We start from the raw sequence: 18,992 nt of genomic DNA, 5'->3' as shown, positions 1-18,992 counted from the left end.
GAAGACTTCTGGTCGGCTATATGTGCGCGGCGGGACAGGCAGGAAATAGAAGACAAGCCTACGCGGCTCGAGCTACATTTTGCTGAGAAAGTTGTTAAGATGGGTTGGGAGGCAAACGGGGAACACAAAAGGGGGAGGGAATGCGTTTTGGACACAAGGCATGAACTTGGGAGAGAGGAAGGGAGGGAAAGAAATGCTGAGGTGGGGGATGGAATGGGTTTTTGGACACAAAAGGCATGGACTTGGGAGAGAGGAAGGGAGGGAAACAGATGCTGAGGTGGGGAATGGAATGGGTTTTTGGACACAGAAAGCATGGACTTGGGAGAGAGGAAGGGAGGGAAAGAGATGCTGAGGTGGGGGATGGAATGGGTTTTTGGACACAGAAAGCATGGACTTGGGAGAGAGGAAGGGAGGGAACGAGATGCTGAGGTGGGGGAGGGAATGGGTTTTTGGACACAGAAGGCATGGACTTGGGAGAGAGGAAGGGAGGGAAACAGATGCTGAGGTGGGAGGGAATGGGTTTTTGGACACAGAAGGCATGGACTTGGGAGAGAGGAAGGGAGGGAAACAGATGCTGAGGTGGGGGAGGGAATGCATTTTTGGACACAGAAGGCATGGACTTGGGAGAGAGGAAGGGAGGGAAAGAGATGCTGAGGTGGGGGATGGAATGGGTTTTTGGACACAGAAAGCATGGACTTGGGAGAGAGGAAGGGAGGGAAAGAGATGCTGAGGTGGGGGATGGAATGGGTTTTTGGACACAGAAAGCATGGACTTGGGAGAGAGGAAGGGAGGGAAAGAGATGCTGAGGTGGGGGAGGGAATGGGTTTTTGGACACAGAAGGCATGGACTTGGGAGAGAGGAAGGGAGGGAAAGAGATGCTGAGGTGGGGGAGGGAATGAGTTTTTGGACACAGAAGGCATGGACTTGGGAGAGAGGAAGGGAGGGAAATAGATGCTGAGGTGGGGGAGGGAATGGGTTTTTGGACACAGAAGGCATGGACTTGGGAGAGAGGAAGGGAGGTAAAGAGATGCTGAGGTGGGGGAGGGAATGGGTTTTTGGACACAGAAGGCAAGGACTTGGGAGAGAAGAAGGGAGGGAAAGAGATGCTGAGGTGGGGGAGGGAATGGGTTTTTGGACACAGAAGGCAAGGACTTGGGGGAGAGGAAGGGAGGGAAATAGATGCTGAGATGGGGGAGGGAATGGGTTTTTTGACACAGAAGGCATGGACTTGGGAGAGAGGAAGGGAGGGAAAGAGATGCTGAGGTGGGGGATGGAATGGGTTTTTGGACACAGAAAGCATGGACTTGGGAGAGAGGAAGGGAGGGAAAGAGATGCTGAGGTGGGGGATGGAATGGGTTTTTGGACACAGAAAGCATGGACTTGGGAGAGAGGAAGGGAGGGAAAGAGATGCTGAGGTGGGGGAGGGAATGGGTTTTTGAACACAGAAGGCATGGACTTGGGAGAGAGGAAGGGAGGGAAAGAGATGCTGAGGTGGGGGAGGGAATGAGTTTTTGGACACAGAAGGCATGGACTTGGGAGAGAGGAAGGGAGGGAAATAGATGCTGAGGTGGGGGAGGGAATGGGTTTTTGGACACAGAAGGCATGGACTTGGGAGAGAGGAAGGGAGGAAAAGAGATGCTGAGGTGGGGGAGGGAATGGGTTTTTGGACACAGAAGGCAAGGACTTGGGAGAGAAGAAGGGAGGGAAAGAGATGCTGAGGTGGGGGAGGGAATGGGTTTTTGGACACAGAAGGCAAGGACTTGGGGGAGAGGAAGGGAGGGAAAGAGATGCTGAGGTGGGGGAGGGAATGGGTTTTTTGACACAGAAGGCATGGACTTGGGAGAGAGGAAGGGAGGGAAATAGATGCTGAGGTGGGGGAGGGAATGGGTTTTTGGACACAGAAGGCATGGACTTGGGAGAGAGGAAGGGAGGGAAAGAGATGCTGAGGTGGGGGAGGGAATGGGTTTTTGGACACAGAAGGCATGGACTTGGGAGAGAGGAAGGGAGGGAAAGAGATGCTAAGGTGGGGGAGGGAATGGGTTTTTGGACACAGAAGGCAAGGACTTGGGAGAGAGGAAGGGAGGGAAAGAGATGCTGAGGTGGGGGAGGGAATGGGTTTTTTTGACACAGAAGGCATGGACTTGGGAGAGAGGAAGGGAGGGAAATAGATGCTGAGGTGGGGGAGGGAATGGGTTTTTTGGACACAGAAGGCAAGGACTTGGGAGAGAGGAAGGGAGGGAAAGAGATGGTTGTGTACACGAGGAATAGAAGAAAGGAGAATTTTTGGTCATAGGGAGGGAGTGAGGCAAAGACAGTGGCATACCAAGGTGGGGGTAGGGGCGGTCTGCCCCGGGTTTACGCCCAAAAGGGGTGCACAGCTGGCCACCCTCCAGTGTTCTCCCTAGGCTGGCAAACTGCGTCTCTTTAGCCACTTGAGTGCCACCGCCGCCATTGGGAACAGGCCGGTGCCAAGTTCTCCCTGCTTTTCCCTGTGGGGCTGACCAACTCTCGCCACCCGTGTCAATTCTGACGTCGGAGAGGACGTTCTGGGCCAGCCAATCGCTGCCTGGCTGGCCCAGACAGTCCTCTCCAACGTTAGAATTGACGTCGAGTGGCGAAAGTTGGTCGGCCCCGCGGGGAAGAGAAGCAGGGCGAACTCGGCGCCGGCCAGTTTCCGATAGCGGCAGTGGCAGCCTATTCCCCAGTGGCGGTGGCAGCATTTTCCCAATGGTGGTGGCATAGGGGAGGGCAAGGAGAAAGAAAGAAAGGGGGGGGACAGGGAGCCAGAAAAAAAAAAGAAAGGGGGCTGGGTGAAACAAAGAAAAATGGGGCATGGAGAGAGAGAGAAAGACAGACATACAGAATGAAAGGGGGTATGGAGAGAGAGAAAAAGAAACAAGGGGGCAGTGGGAAACAAAGAAAAAGTTTGGGGAGGGAATGAGGTCTGGAGGAGAGGAAGCATACAGGAGGCTGAAAGAAGGGAAGAAATATTGGATGCACAGTCAGAAGAATAAAGTGCAACCAGAGACTGATGAAATTACCAAAGGTAGGAAAATGATTTTATTTTCAATTTAGTGATCAAAATGTGTCCGTTTTGAGAATTTATATATACTGTCTATATTTTGCACTATGGCCCCCTTTTACTAAACCGCAATAGCGTTTTTTAGCGCAGGGAGCCTATGAGCTTCAAGAGCAGCATGGGGCATTCAGCGCAGGTCCCTGCGCTAAAATCCGCTATCGCGGTTTAGTAAAAAGGGAGGGGGAATATTTGTCTATTTTTGTATAGTTGTTACTGAGGTGACATTGCATAAAGTAATCTGCCTTGACCTCTTTGAAAACCCGCGGAATATAAATGATAATTAACTTTTTCTTTGCGTACAGCGTGCTTTGTGTTTTTAAAATTTTATTGTTGGTAGATCATTTTGGCCACAAAGGTAAGGGGGAGGGAGGGGAGCTGCTGAAAGAGTCTACCTTGACGTGGTTGCAGGCTTACAAATCTTTTGGTCAAAGAGTGCGGCGACAGAGAAAAGTATGTGTGTATTTGGCCCATGGAAGAAGGGGGGATCAGGGGGGGAAGGGGTGCGTGGGGGGCCCAATAGGATTGCTCAGTAAGAGGCCCAGAAATTTCTGATGGCGGCTCTGCCAGTATTGCTCAAGGACCCTCCTTCACCCACCTCCCATCCCTCCAAACTTACTTTTAGTGGCTGACAGCTGAAGTGCTGAAAACAGAATGCCTTCAACAAGTTGGATCATGGCCTTCCCTCTGCCATCTCCTGTCCTATGGGGAAAAGGAAGTTGTGTCAGAGGAGGCTGGAGGCAGCAGAGGGAAGGCCAGAGACATGCTGTTTTCAGTGCTTCCAGTGTCATCGCAAACAAAAAAAAAGAGTTTGAAGAGCTAGGTGGAAAGGTGTGTGAATGATGTGGAATTACAGAAGAAGGCAGTGAAAGATGTCCAACCAAGTGAGGGGGGGGGGAGTGAGAATTCTGGACCAAGGGTTAGGGGAGTAAAAGATGCCAAACCATTAGAAAGGGAAAGTGATCACCACTTGGATATTTTGGAGGCATTTGTTGCAGTCTCCAAAAATTTGCTACCTGAAATAGCTACCTCGCCCTGCCTAATGGTGGGAGACATGCTGACATGTGTTTGTCACTTTGTTTGGTCATGGCTATCACACTGGTCTTTTTTTTTTTTTTTTTCAAAACTGGTTCCCACTTGAAAAATAGCAAAGATTCCTGCCTCATGCTGTCCAATGTCACCTTATCAACATTTGGGGTTAGCTTTCAAACTCTCTGCTTGGGGACAAAATTCTCAGGTACATTTTAGCAGATGATGTTACACCAAGATTCGGGGAAAGCACGAGACTTTGAAACCTGCCTCTGTTATAGTGAACATGATCTCAAGTTATGGGTAGATTTTCAAAGAGACCGTGCAGAATCGAAAAATGCAGCCTATATCTGTTGTTTTCCACTCCTGCTCAAACCAAAGTCCCTGGGAATGTCTCCTTAGAAACGTCGTGTTGGCAAAAGAGCCATTTTTCTGGTAACTCTGCATTATTTAAACCTGTACTGTTCATTCCTACCTGGCGCTATCTAGCCCTTTGCTACCGAGTCTGGTAGTCTCTATAATCACTTGTTTTGATAGTGCTGCTCGAGAGGTAGGATTCCGCCTTACTCTCTGACACATTGATGCAGTGCTTCTGACGAAACATGCTATTTATGCAGTCAAGCCTCAGCAGGAGAATCATATGCCATTCATGTGCTGTTCGGCAGTTTCTATTTTCACTCGTTTTTTTAAATCCTGACTGAAACGAATCTTTTTTTTCTTTACTACTGCTGCCTGAGAAAAACGGCACGATTCCCCAGTTTTCCAAACATTGAACCGCAGCAGCCAAAGCCGAGAGAAATGACCGAAAGGCAAGCTCCCAGGCAAACCAAATATAAAAACAGCTGATGAGCCTGTTTGTTTCATCGGCCTGTTATCTGACACCGACTGGGTTACTCCTTCTTGCATGTTTTGCTTGTTCCCCATGGTGGACTCTTGTCTGATTTCTCTCCGTGCCCCGAATCTATTTTAGTACTTTTTTTTTTTTTTTTTTTAATACCTTTGGATTCCTTTGCTCCCTTCAGTTTACCTGGCGTGGCAGGTCTGTGTGAGCGAAGAGGTTTTAAGCTGCTTTTTCTTCTCAGCAGAATTGATGCACGGGAATAACAGGGTCTTTTGTTTTGCTCTCTTGATCACACGGCAGGGGAAGTGGGGGACATGTTCCTGGTTTAAGTGAAGACAGCCTGGCACCGATGCTCTCCTGACGATAAATCTGGAAATACTGAAGGTAACACGAATAGATGAAATTAGAATGCATAATGTACACAGTCTGGGAAGGCACATGGTACAGTCCTGTGCTTTTGTCATGCATTCCTAAAAAAGAAAGCCCTCTAAGGCCCTCTGAGGTTATACTGGTTTAAATTTTATGCTCTGTGCTTGATAGGTTATAGTATGTTAGGAATATATTGATTCAAACAGTTATTCATTTGCTTACATTTTTGAAACTATTTCCAACTATTTCATGTTTGCCTTATGCTACATGTCTTGGCCTTAGTTCAACTAATTTAAACCGGGCCCACGCTACAGTTTTAAGGATTATAAACAAGTAATGGTCTTTAAGAGCACTCTGGACTATCTCAAATTTAAGAAAACTTTGTGAAAATTTAGTTCTGATTTGATATTGCACTAATATGATTATGGATCAATATACAGAATGCCACCTACAAGAAAACAAGATATATTAGCTTAATGTCATTATATTGGGGGAAAAAACCCCGAATATACTTTACATATATTCATTGTAATACTGTGGGGAAATTCTAGAATATAAAACATTGTTGTGAAATGAACTCTTAGGATACACTGTGCTGACATATGCAGTTCAGTTTCGTAGTCCCGGCTGCAGACATCATTTCTGGATTTTAGAAAAACAAACAAACAAAAAAATACATTTTGCAAAAGGATTTGAGAATCCAGCCTGATGATCTAGCTTTCATGTATCCAAAGTGGCTATAAATAAACTGCAAGGCTTGAAAGAAAATATCAGGCAGGTCATTGAGCTGGTGGAACCAGAGCTTGTCATGATGCAATAGTCTGGGACAAGAGACTCTTAAGTACCTGTTGCCATATAAGTTATATAGCCATAAAAGAGCCACTTCTGCTATGGTTTGCTTTAATAACATTGATTTAATCTTGGTAAAAAAAAAAAAAAAAGGTGCCAGATCAATGACAATGCAACACGGAATAGTTCATGCACAGAATGGATAGAACACAAATTCTTGTCCTTGCTTTCGTAAAACTATCCCATGAATATACTTAGGGCTTTTTTTAGAGGGTACTCAGGCCTACTGAGTGCCAGCACTTTTCACACTGCTAAAATTGACCTGTAAGAGTCTCATTTTCAAAGTACTTAGACACATAGGGCTCCTTTGACGAAGGTGTGCTAGGGCCTTTACACGCGCAATAGCGCACGCTAAAATGCCACGTGCACTAACCGCTACTGCCTTCTCTTGAGCAGGCGGTAGTTTTTTGGCTATAGCATGTGCTAATTTTGTGGGTGCGCTAAAAACGCTAGCGCACCTTCGTAAAAGGAGCCCATAAAGTGCCACAGGTTTCTGTGGTACTTTGTGTGTCTAAGTGGTTCGAAAATGAACCCCTTCGTCTCCAAGTATTAAAAGATCCCAGGCCTTTTCTGCCTTTTCATAGACTCTGTGGCTGATTACAGAGGACCTCACTGTTGTGGGGTGGATTTCTCAGTGATCACCTTACCCCTGAAGGCAGGGCAGGATTAATTCGGCGAGGGCCCCTAGGCACATAAGTACACTGGGCCCCCCTACCCTGCCCCACTCCACCATGCACCCAGGCGGAAACAGAAAGCTGCATCAGAGGGAAGCTTTGGGCAAGCAGCACCTCTTGTACAATTACAGTTTCTGTTGCCTTTCTTACCCATGTTGCTTGCTTGTCTTACTTTCCGTCGATGGGGGGGGGGGGTGTTGCCGATCGGGGTGGGGCCCGCATTGCCGATTGGGGGGGGACCCGCGTTGCTGATCGATGCTGGAGGGGTCCATCACTGTTTGGAAAAAACAATGTTGATGCCCCCCTTCATTGGGCCCCCCTGACCATTTCGGGCCCTAGGCATGTGCCTACTTGGCTTATTGGTTAATCCTGCCCTGCCTGAAGGATGGTATTGTATTTGATTACTGGCACCCTTTTAGCTAGGAAACCCCCCCCCCCCCCACGGTGAATATACCATAACTAAACCATAATATTAAGAGATTGATTCAGTAGGTCAAAAAGCAGACTGACTGCCATATCCCATCAATTTCGGATTCTCTTCTGCAGTCAACTATGTAGAAAGGATGAGCTGATGGATCATTATCTGCCTCCATGTATTAATGAGGCCTAAATAACAAGGAAGCTCTTTTACTAAACCATGTGAAGCGCTTGTTAGCATTTAACACAGGAAATAAGGGTTACTGCAATTTCTGTTAAAGCATTTTGTGGTAATATGCCTGTCAGTGCATTCTAATAATGCATTTTTAAAAACATTTGTTTATTTTTGGGAGGATGTGTGGAAGCATTATCCAGCTGGCGCATTCACATTAGCCCGCACTAACTAGATAATGCAACAATAATGTGGGAGTACTTAGCACCTTCTAAATAGGCGGTGGTAAATCCTCTCACATTAATATTTTTGCAGGTCTCACATGCAAGTAGAAAAACTAGTGCAGAAAAAAGCTCTATTTTAGTGCATCCTAATAAAAGGGCCCCAAAGTGTGTACTTTAGTGCAGTGGTTCCCAACCCTGTACTGGAGTACCACCAGGCCAATCGGGTTTTCAGGATAGCCCTAATGAATATGCATGGAGCAGATTTGCATGCCTATCACTTCCATTATATGCAAATCTCTCTCATGCAAATTCATTAGGGCTAACCTGTAAACCCGATTGGCCTGGTGGTCCTCCAGGACAGGGTTGGGAACCACTGCTTTAGTGCATACTGTTTAGTTAAATGTTTTGGGGTTTTTTTGTTTTTGCGTAATTTGCCAACATATGCAAATGAGGCTGCCTGCAAAACTTACAAGAAATTTACCTCTGAAAAATTTGTGCTAAAAAAGTTAAAGGAGTTCCCAGGTTTATTTAAAGCTTACTATCCCACCCTCAGTACAAGGGCAACTGGGTTACGTACAGTCTAATTATATAAAAAGAAAAGAGAGAGGGAAACCTTAACACTACTCTTGTACAATTGTAGTTATTTTCCTTCTCTAGCTATCATGTAAAGTATGGGCTTTGCTAAGGTGACCATACGCCCGTTTTGAACGGGACAGTCCCATTTTTGGATCCCCTGTCCCGTTGTCCCCACACACAGCTTCGGGACGCTAAAAACGCAGGCTTTGGGAGAGGCAGGCAGGCAGGCTTTGGGGGAGGGAGGTAGGTAGGCAGGCTTTGGGGGAGGTAGGCAGGCAGGCTGGCTAGCTCTGGGGGAGGTAGGCAGGCAGACTGGCTGACTTTGGGGGAGACAGGCAGGCTGGCTCTGGGGGAGGCAGGAAGGCTGGCTCTGGGGGAGGTAGGCAGGCAGGCTGGCTCTGGGGTAGGTAGACAGGCAGACTGGCTTTGGGGAACGCTGGTTTTGGGGGAGGTAGGCCGGCAGGCTTTTTTGGAGGGGGTGGAACAAAGGCTGGAAGGCAGTGAGGAGACATAGGAAGGAGGGATGAAGGAAGGAGAGAAAACAGCAGAGTAGGGGGGGTTGTAAGTAGAAGAAAGACTAGAGAGATAAAGGCCTAGACCAAAGGGGAAAGACAGGAGGCAGAAGCAGGACTTTGGGAGAGCCCCTGAGGAAGAGCAGAGAGAGGCAAGATCATAACAGAGGAGGGAGAGAGAGAGGGAGACCTGGAACAAAGGTACAAAGGAGAACTGACACTGGATCTTGGGGCACTAAGGACATAGGAAGGAGGCGCTGGGGACACTAAGGACATAGGAAGGTACTGGGGGCACTAAGGACATAGGAAGGAAGGAGGGAGGGAATAGAAAGGGACAATTGTTGGGCCTGAGTGCAGAAAGAAATGAAAGATAGGATGCACAGTCAGAAGGAAACGCAACCAGAGATTCATGAAATCACCAGACAGCAAAGGTAGGAAAAATGATTTTATTTTCAATTTAGTGATAAAAATGTGTCAGTTTTGAGAATTTATATCTGCTGTCTATATTTTGCACTATATTTGTCTATTTTTCTATAGTTACTGAGGTGACATCGTTGAAACCCCCCCCCAATATAAATAATTAACATTTTCTCTGCGTATAGGGTGCTTTGTGGTTTTTAAAAAATTTTATGGTTACCTTTATGAAATAAGATATTGTATGTACATGAAAAATGAATGGAAGAAATTGGGGGCGGGGCTAGGGTGGGATTGGGGTGGGGCTAGGGCGGGATTGGGAGCGTGACTGAATATTAATAGATGTCCCGTCAGTGGCGTACCAAGGGGGGGGCGGGGAGGCGGTGCGCCCCGGGTGCCAGCCCTGAGGGGGTGCTCCCGGCCTTGCCGTTCAGTCCCCCCCACCCCCGAAGGACCGCTCGCCCCACTGATTTTCCTGCACCAACTGTGAAGCAGCCCGCAGCAGAATCGCGACGTCAGCGATCCCTGAGCTGCTTGGGCGCTGCTTCCTGCGCCGCGGTCCCGCCCCTCCTCTGACGTCAGAGGAGGGGCGGGACCGCAGCGCAGGAAGCAGCGCCTAAGCAGCGCAGGGATCGCTGACGTCGCGATCCTGCTGCGGCTGCTTCATAGGTGGTGCGGGGAGGCCAGGGGGGTGAGCGGTCCTTCGAGTTGGGTCGGGGCATCAGGCCTTCAGGGTGGGGCGGGCGGGCAGGCAGGCTTTCAAGGGGGAGGGGGGTGACAGGCAGGCAGGCAGGCCTTCAAGGGGGGACAGGCCTTCAAGGGGGGGACAGGCCTTCTGGGGGGTGCAGACCTTCAAGGGGTGCAGGCCTTCAAGGGAGAGGGACAGGCCTTCAAGGGGGGGGCAGGCAGGCCTTCAAGGGTGGGACAGGCCTACAAGGGGTTGGGACAGGCCTACAAGGGGGTGGGACAGGCCTTCAAGGGGGGTACAGGCCTTCGGGGGGGTGCAGGCCTTCGGGGGGGGTGCAGACCTTCAAGGGAGTGCAGGCCTTCAAGGGGGGAGGGACAGGCCTTCATGGGGAGGAAAGGCAGGCAGGCCTACAAGGGGGGACAGGCCTACAAGGGGTGGGACAGGCCTTCAAGAGGGGGACAGGCCTTCGGGGGGGTGCAGGCCTTCGGGGGGGTGCAGACCTTCAAGGGGGTGCAGGCCTTCGGGGGGGGGTGCAGGCCTTCGGGGGGGTGCAGACCTTCAAGGGGGTGCAGGCCTTCAAGGGGGGGACAGGCCTTCAAGGGGAGACACGCAGGCAGGCCTTCAAGGGGGGACAGGCCTACAAGGGGGGGACAAGCTACAAGGGGGTGGGACAGGCCTTCAAGGGGGGGACAGGCCTTCAGGGGGGTGCAGGCCTTCGGGGGGGTGCAGACCTTCAAGGGAGTACAGGCCTTCAAGGGGGGGACAGGCCTTCAAGGGGGGGACAGGCAGGCAGGCCTTCAAGGGGGGGACAGGCAGGCAGGCCTTCAAGGGGGGACAGGCCTACAAGGGGGGGACAAGCTACAAGGGGGTGGGACAGGCCTTCAAGGGGGGGACAGGCCTTCAAGGGGGGTGCAGGCCTTCAAGGGGGACAGGCCTTTGGGGGAGACCTTGGTTTAGAAGTACACGGAGGGAAGGGGGTGTTCAAAGAGACGTGCATATGCCAATCTTTGGGGGGGGGAAGAAATAATGGGTCTGAAAATAGAGGAGAGGGAGAGAGATGATCGACCATGGGATTTAGGGAGGTAAGGAACAGAAAGGGAGAGAAATTGGACACAAGGGATGGTGTGGAGGAGGGATAGAGATACTGGATAGGAGGGTAATTAGGAAAAGAAAGGGAGAGATAGTGGACTCTGGGATGGTGGGGAAGGAGGGAGAGATGCCGGATGAAAGGGTAGTTAAGAAAAGGTGGATCTGTGGAGGGAGATGAAAAAAAGGAAAGATACCAGACTTCCTGGGAAGGGAAGGGAAATGGAAAGGGAGGACAGAGTTGGCAGATGGATGGTTAGCATGCAGAAAGAAGGAGACCCTGGCAAGCAAGTTATCAGAAGAAAACCAGAGCCTTGGACCAACAAGATTTGAAATATAACCAGACAACAAAAGGTAGAAAAATTAATTTTATTTTCTGTTTTGTGATTATAATATGTCAGATTTGAAATGTGTATCCTGCCAGAGCTGGTGTTGGACTGCAAATGTGAGCTAGGATTTAACAGAGAGAGGAAAAGTCCTTTTTGTTTCTTTATTTTATTTACACCACAGCGCCAGTGTGGTTAGGAGAAGCCAAAGGGAGTGAAAAAACTATAAAACCCACCAGGAGTTTTGAAAAAAATCACCCAACTGGGCAGGAAAAACGAATTGAAAAAACAATTCAATAGGCTGAATCGAATCGAAATTTTTTTTCCTGAATCTGGCAGCATTAGTCTTAGACTTTAGGACCTGTGATTGGGGAGAGATGGCATCCTCAGTACTTTATAATGCAAGTGAAACAAGGATTTGGTCAGATTTTTGAAGGGTCTGCAGAAAAAAAATATTGTATAGGCCGGGGACATGAGACAGCAGGAAATGGGAACTTTTCTTCCTTCTATTTTTGTGAATAAAAGGCTGAGGATGTCAGAGAGTTCAGTTAAAATATGTGCTTTATAAGAAAATATAATAATGTGTTTTATAAAGTTTATAGCATAGCTGGCCTACCCAGTGAGGTGTTCCTAGTGGTGATGGTGGTAGCGTGTCAATGTGTTGAGAGGAAGAGGTGGTCTGGGAAATTCTGCTGAGCAAACTCCGGGCCCATTTCCACCCCCCAGTTAGTCCACTCCACTCAACTGATTCACACACTGAGTGGGTCTTTGGGTGTTGTTTTGGGATCTCTTCCAGTGGTTTATTTCCTTCTGGTCCAAGGAAGGAAACTTTGTTATCCTTAGCATTGACCTACAGAATATGTTTGTAACAGCGCTGCTTGTGTGGCATTAGGCTATGTAGTGATTGAAAGAAAAAAACAGACCTTTGCACATTTTTGCACTATATGGTGGGTGTATGAGGAGATTCACATTTCCTGCACAGCTAAGTCCATGTGAAGTTACCTTGTGCTGTATTTGACATCTAGCAAGGTCTCTGTTTGAAAGGAAAGATCTAAACTTAAAAATGAAGTGGCCAGAAGTTATGGTAAAAGCAGATAGTGTAGCTGGTTTTAAGAAAGATTTGGACAAATTCCTGGAGGAAAAGTCCATAATCTGTTATTAAGACATGGGGGAAGAGTCTGCTTGCCCTGGATCGGTAGCATGGAATGTTGCTACTCTTTGGGTTTTGACCAGGTATTAGTGTCCTGGATTGGCTACCATGAGAATGGGCTACTGGGCATGATGGACCATTGGTCTGACCCAGTTAGGCTATTCTTATGTTATGTTCTCATCTGTAGGGGCCTTTGTTTTCACTTCTTATTTTAATGTATTTTTTTTCTGGGAACTTATCAGTGTTTTTTATAATGGGAACAAAAATGGAAGAGAATTAATGTGTGTGGGATGAGGGGGTAACTAATTTCTTCAGCTAAATAATTCAATCCATTTCAAACAGACATAGGAGAACTCACGCACCATTCACACACCCTCCAACCAAAAACGTCAAAAGAAAAAACTGTTCGACAACCTCCTAGCCATTCGAGCTGCAACACTCGACCCCCAACTCTACAACCAATTGACATCAACCACAGACTGCAAAACCTTCAAAAAGAAATAAAAACCCTTCTATTCAAAAAACACATAAAACCGAACTAACACAATCAGAACTGTCCCAAGCATCACCTGCAACTACTCCATATGTACTTCTGATGTCATGACAATTCAGACATAATTTATGTTATGTTATGTTTGGAATATAAGAAAATTTTCACTGCCTGTTTCTATTCTGACCATTTATTCCGTTTCATGGTCATTACAAAAAATATTTTTTTTACATGGGGGGAGGTGTCAAAAAATGATGGGCCCCGGGTGCCACATACCCTAGGTACGCCACTGTGTCCCGTTTTGATAAAAAAAATAAATGGTCACGTTAGGCATTGCAAAAGTTAAGATTAGAGCATTGCAAATTGTTTAGCAAGAATGATTTCAGGGGCGGCCTGGAATGAGTATATCAGTCAGGTGTATTAGTTGCCAATTGAAATGAGTATTGAGTATAAGGTTTTGACGATTGTGCACTATGCGGTATTTAACTCAACCTATGCGGTATTATACTCCACCTAGAGTTTTGAGATCTCAATCTGCAATGCGATTATCAACCGAAGTGCTTGGAGAGACACACTATATGGTAGGTCCACATTTGTGGAATGACCTGCCAGGGTATTTGAGATTATGTAGATACAAAATGTCTTTTAAAAAACAACTGAAAACCTTGTTATTTGTAAAAGAATTTTAATAGCTTTATTAAGAAGGCTATTTTAACATTTTGTTAGTACCGTGTTTCCCCGAAAATAAGACAGTGTCTTATAATAATTTTAGGCCCAAAAAACGCACTAGGTCTTATTTTCGGAGTATGTGCACGATCATCTCTCCCTTCCTCTCCTTCACCCCAATTCTTCCTCTTTCCTTTCTCTCCCACATGTGCAGCATCTTTTCTCCCCCCCCATCCCTCGTGCAGCAGGACCCTTACCCAGCTTCTATCTTTCCCTCCCTCCCATCCCTTGTGCAGCAGGACCCTTACCCAGCTTCCCTTCCCTCCTATCCCTTGTGCAGCAGAACCATTGCCCAGTTTCCCTTCCTTCTCTCCCATCCCTTGTGCAGCAGAATCCTTGAGTGAGCACCCCTCGCATGAGCATCCACTATGCAGCCCCCCATCTTTCCCTCCCTTCCATCGGAACCCTGCCACGAGCTCTACAAACCTCCCTAAGCAATGTCGGGCCGGCAGCACTCTAAACAGGCTGCTTCGGCCTTCCGCCCGTGAATTCACTCTACCGCGTTACTAACACGGCAAAGTGAATTCATGGGCTGACAAGGCTGAAGCAGCTTGTTTAGAGTGCTGCCAGCCCAAAGCTGCTTAGGGAGGTATGTAGGGCTCGCGGCGGGGTTCCGATGGGAGGGAGGGAAGGATGGGGATTTGGCTGCGTGGCGGGTGCGGGTACTCGGGGAAAGACGGGGCTCTCGCTCAAGGGTTCTGCTGCTCAAGGGATGGGAGGGAGGGAAGGAAAACTGCCAGTGAATCCCGGGACTAGGACTTATTTTGGAGGTAGGGCTCATTAAGACCTACCCAGAAAATTTTACTAGGGCTTATTTTCAGGGAAACACAAAATTTTTTAAATAAATAAATAATTAATAAATGACACATAAGGGAGGAGTGCTGTCATTCCAAGTGTGCCTCTGTGGTGTATATTTTAGGTATAAGCATCTGAAAAATAAGAAAAAGTTAAGTCTTGATTTGAAATTGTCTAGGGAGATCTGATCTCGAAGGGATTGAGGTAGCTGGCTCTGCTGGAAAGAGCCCTGGACTGTAAAAAAATTGCCTATCTTGTATGTTCATGGACAATTTCTCAAAACAGGAGGCACTGTTAAAATATTTTTCAGATGAGGATCGTAGAGTTCTCTGCTTTGATTAGGGGGTCAATAGTCGGGCAAGATAGGGTGGGTCATCTTGTAAGATGGGTGGGTCACGGTGAGCTGCGCTGAATGGCCCGCGCAGCTCCCAGCACTCAGAGTTCCTATGAGAGTCGGGAGCAGCGCAGGCCATTCAGTGCAGCTCACCACGCTAAAAACTGCTAGCACAGTTTGATAGAAGAGGCCCTAGATTTCTTTGTCCATTACTGTAAATGCCCATGAGTTGCCTTCAAAGCAGGTGAACTCAAATTATAAACATCAATAAATTTGGGTAAAGTTTTTCTCATGGTAAACTAAGAGCAAAATTGTACTACTTGTGGGCACAGAAAATTTTGCAAAGACTTCCACTCCAAAAACAGACCTTGCATACTAATCATATAAGAACATACCATAAGAACTTAAGAACTGTCCTATTGGGTCAGACCCGAGGTCTAACTAGCCAAGTATCCTGTTTCTAATAGCAGTCAAGCCAGGTCACAAGTACTTGGCAAAGTCCGAAGAAGTAGCAAAATTTCATGCAACAGACCCCAGGAACAAGCAGTGGCCTTCCCTGGGTCTACCTCAATAAGAATTTAACTTCTAGAATTTATCTAATTTAATTTTTAAACCCAGCTGCATTAACCTCTCTAATTACATCATCTAGCAATAAGTTCCATAACTTTACTATGGGGTCCTTTTACCAAATAGTGGCAAAATTGGCCTAGTGCACCCTTATGTAAGTCATTCATTACTGTGTGTCAAGACTATTTTTACACCCGGGATAAAATGGGCCAATTTCCAATTTTTTGAATTAATGGCCACGTTAGAGATTTGTAGCATGGTCCAACAAGGTAAGTGCTGCAATGCTCATAGGAATTCTATGAGTGTCGGAGCATTTACCATGTCAGCCCATGCTAAAAACCTCAAGTGCAGCGTGATTAAAGGGGCCCTAATTTTGCTATTAGCTCAAAACCATTAAAAAGGATTAGCGCACAAGCCCTTACTGCCAACCATTATGTAGGCGGTAACGGCTTACACACTACACACATTTGCTAATCAATTATTGCATGGCAATATAGCTGTAGTAACTGATATAGCACAGAACATGCCCACTCTCCACCCCCATCTCCCCGACTTGCCGCCATGTCAAAAAATAAATTTTATATTTTAGCATATAAGTAGGAAATGCATTTCCTGTATTTACCATGGAATGGCTCATTGCACCTCGTGGTACACCATTTTTTTTCTGTGGTAAGCATGCATTAGTACTTATAACTTTATAACAGGGCCTCTATATGCCGAATGAAAATTCCCTCGTTTACTAAGCAGCGTTAGCAAGTTCTGCGCGGTAACTGCACTGAAGTCCATAGGGATTTAAAGGGCTTTTGGTGCGGTTACTGCGCTGACCTGCACAAATCATCTTCGTAAAAGGGGGGGCCTAAGTGTATTACTTTGTATCTCCATGGAGTGTCCCCTAGTCTTTGTACTTTTTGATAGACTAAAGTTTGGGGCTGATTCTGTAAGAGGCGTCTGACACAGAAGGCGCCTAGAAAAGTATCAATCATGGGTCACGTATCAATCATGGGCAGGAACCGAGACACCGGAAATATAGACCAAGGTTTTATAGGTCTGCATTTCCAGCACCTAGTGTTCTAGTACAGGGGGTAGGCAATTCCGGTCCTCGAGAGCCACAGGCAGGTCAGGTTTTAGGATATCCACAATGAATATGTATGAGTAGATTTGCATGCACTGCAAATCTATCTCATGCATATTTATTGTGGATATCCTGAAAGCCTGACCTGCCTGTGGCTCTCGAGGACCGGAATTGCCTACCCCTGGTCTAGAATATTGCAGCCAGTGGTGCCTAGTGAAGCCGAAGTCCAGTGCCACCACTAAACATGCCCACTTCCAGGCTTTGGCATCACTAGACACCGCTAGGCGCCAGTCCTGGAGGGCACCTCATTTTTTAAAATCCATTTTTAATTAGGTTTCAATGGCACAATCAATTACCATGTCACTTACAACCAATTAAACAAGCAGGCACGATCTAGGCACCTGCTGATGCCTAACATTCTGCAACTTTTTAAAGAACCCGGCCCTTTGTGTTTCCTGCGCCACTCCATTCAGGATTTTGTAGACCCCCCTCAGCTTTCTCTTTTCCGAGCTGGAAAGTTCTAACCTCTTTAGCCTCTCCTCATATGAGACTCATTCCATCTACTTCATCTTTTTGGTCACTCTTCTCTGTACACAAATACTGAGCGCTGTTCTGTGGCAAATCCACGTTTTAGAACTTTTTTAATAATAATAATAATATCAGATTGTATACCACAAGGCCGTAAAGTTCTATGCGGTTTACAATGGTTAAAAATACAACAAAATTGAATAAAACTAAAAAGTTAAAAGCCAATAACTAAAAGACACCTAAAAAGACCTAATTATTGCATGATAAAATTCTACAAATCAGCTACCTAAGTACTTCAAAAACAGATGTTTTTAGATGTCTCCTAAATTTCCCATAAGTATCAGTAAGCAGAAGCAATTGCTCTTGATCTTTGCCCCATAATGCTGTCTGATATGAAAAAAAAAATATTGATGATGTTTTTTAAGTTTACATCCTCTAACCGGCGGAAAAACAAAATTCAGGTGTGAGCTTCAACCTCCATGTATGTTACTACTGTATGTATTTATTACATACTGGCCTTTATTTTAGATGCATTGCCAGTTAGAGAGGCCCCGATGTTTAAATGCCATTTAGCAACAGGGGCTTTTCACCTGTGGAGATGCTTCCTAGGTCTAGATGTGAAGGAGGTGTGGGTAAGACGGGGATAGTGAGTGTCCTGGGCAGGCCTACCATACAGATGTGTAGGGTTACCAGACGTCCGGATGTACCTGGATGGCTTTTCAAAACCTGGCACTTTGTCTGGGGTTTGAAAAGCTTTCATCTCGGGACATGCCCAGATGCCCTCCCGATGCAGTCTCGAGGATGAGAACAGGTTGAGGGGCGGGGCTGGGGGTGAGGCTGGAGCAGAACGTGGCGTGACTTGGGCATAACAGGGCAGGGCTGAACTGGGCCGGCCTTTGGGCGGGACTATGGTCTGGCTTTTATGGGAGAAAAATCTGGTAACCTTTCAGATGTGCATTCTCCATTTTACAAAGGGAATACACATCTGTACTGAAAAATGATATTTACTAGTGCTGCCCGATTCAGGAAAAAAATTTTGATTTGATTTGATTCAGCCTATTGAATTGGTTTTTTGATTCGATTTTCCTGCCCAATTGGGTGTTTTTTTTTCAAACATCCTGGTGGCTTTATTTTATAGCTTCTTTATCTCCTTTGGCTTCTCCTAACCACACTGGCGCTGTGGTCTAAACAAAATAAAAAAACAAAAAAGACTTTTCCTCTCTCTGTTAAATCCTAGCTCACGTTTGTGGTCTAACACCAGCTCTGGCAGGATACACTTTTCAAATCTGACATATTGTAATCACAGAAAATAAAATTATTTTTTCTACCTTTTGTTGTCTGGTCAATATTCAAATCTTGTTGGTTCCAGGCTCTGGTTGTCCTCTAATAACTTGCTTGCCAGGATCTCCTACTTTCTTCTTTCTCCATGCTAACCATCCATCTGCTATCTCTGTCCTCCCCTTCCATTTCCCTTCCCTCCCCCAGAGGTCTGGCATTTTTCCTTTTTTTCATCTCCATCCACAGATTCACCTTTTCTCAACCACCTTTTCATCCAGCATCTCTCCCTCCTTCCCCACCACCCCAAGGTCCACCATCTCTCCCTTTCTCTTCCCAATTACCCTCCTATCCAGTATCTCTATCTCTCTCCACACCATCCCTTGTGTCATCTCTCTCCCTTTCCTCTATTTTTAGACCCATTATTTCTTCCACCCCCTCCAAAGTCCAGCATATGCATGCCTGTCTCCCTCCCTCCCTCCCTCTGTGTACTTCTACACCAGGGCCCCCCTCCCCTGAAGGTCTGTCCCCCCTGAAGGCCTGTGCCACCATCCCTGAAGGCCTGTTTCCCCCTTGAAGGCCTTTCCCTCTCCCTTGAATGCCTATCTCCCCCTCTTGAAAGCTTGTCCCCCCCTTAAAGGCCTGCATCCCACCCCTGAAGGCCTGCCTGTCTCCCTTGAAGGCCTGTCCCCCCCCCTTGGAAGGCCTGTCTCCCCCCCTTGAAGGCCTGCATCGCACCTCAGAAGGCCTGCCTGCCTGTTCCCCCTGAAGGCCTGTCCGACCCCCCCCACCCTGAAGGACT

At 47.0% G+C, this 18,992-nt stretch overlaps 1 protein-coding gene across 8 annotated transcripts in view; it reads left to right on the top strand.

Moving 5' to 3' along the window:
* C4H10orf71 (chromosome 4 C10orf71 homolog) overlaps positions 1 to 18,992 on the top strand; it is an 86,528-nt gene that overhangs the window by 19,616 nt on the left and 47,920 nt on the right. For 6 of the 8 annotated variants that reach the window (XM_033942301.1, XM_033942296.1, XM_033942298.1 and 3 more), the window contains exon 1: positions 5,089 to 5,330. The exons of 1 other annotated variant lie outside the window; for it this stretch is intronic. The gene's annotated coding sequence lies outside the window, so the exon portion shown is untranslated. Of the gene's footprint in view, positions 1 to 5,088; positions 5,331 to 18,992 lie in introns of those variants that run through there. One more of the 8 variants, XM_033942295.1, reaches the window with a different exon arrangement.

The sequence above is a fragment of the Geotrypetes seraphini genome, chromosome 4, assembly GCF_902459505.1.
Source record: "Geotrypetes seraphini chromosome 4, aGeoSer1.1, whole genome shotgun sequence".
In the NCBI taxonomy this organism is placed as follows: domain Eukaryota; kingdom Metazoa; phylum Chordata; class Amphibia; order Gymnophiona; family Dermophiidae; genus Geotrypetes; species Geotrypetes seraphini.
The sequence above is the reverse complement of the archived record's forward strand: the minus strand, read 5'-3'. Positions and strand labels throughout refer to the sequence as shown.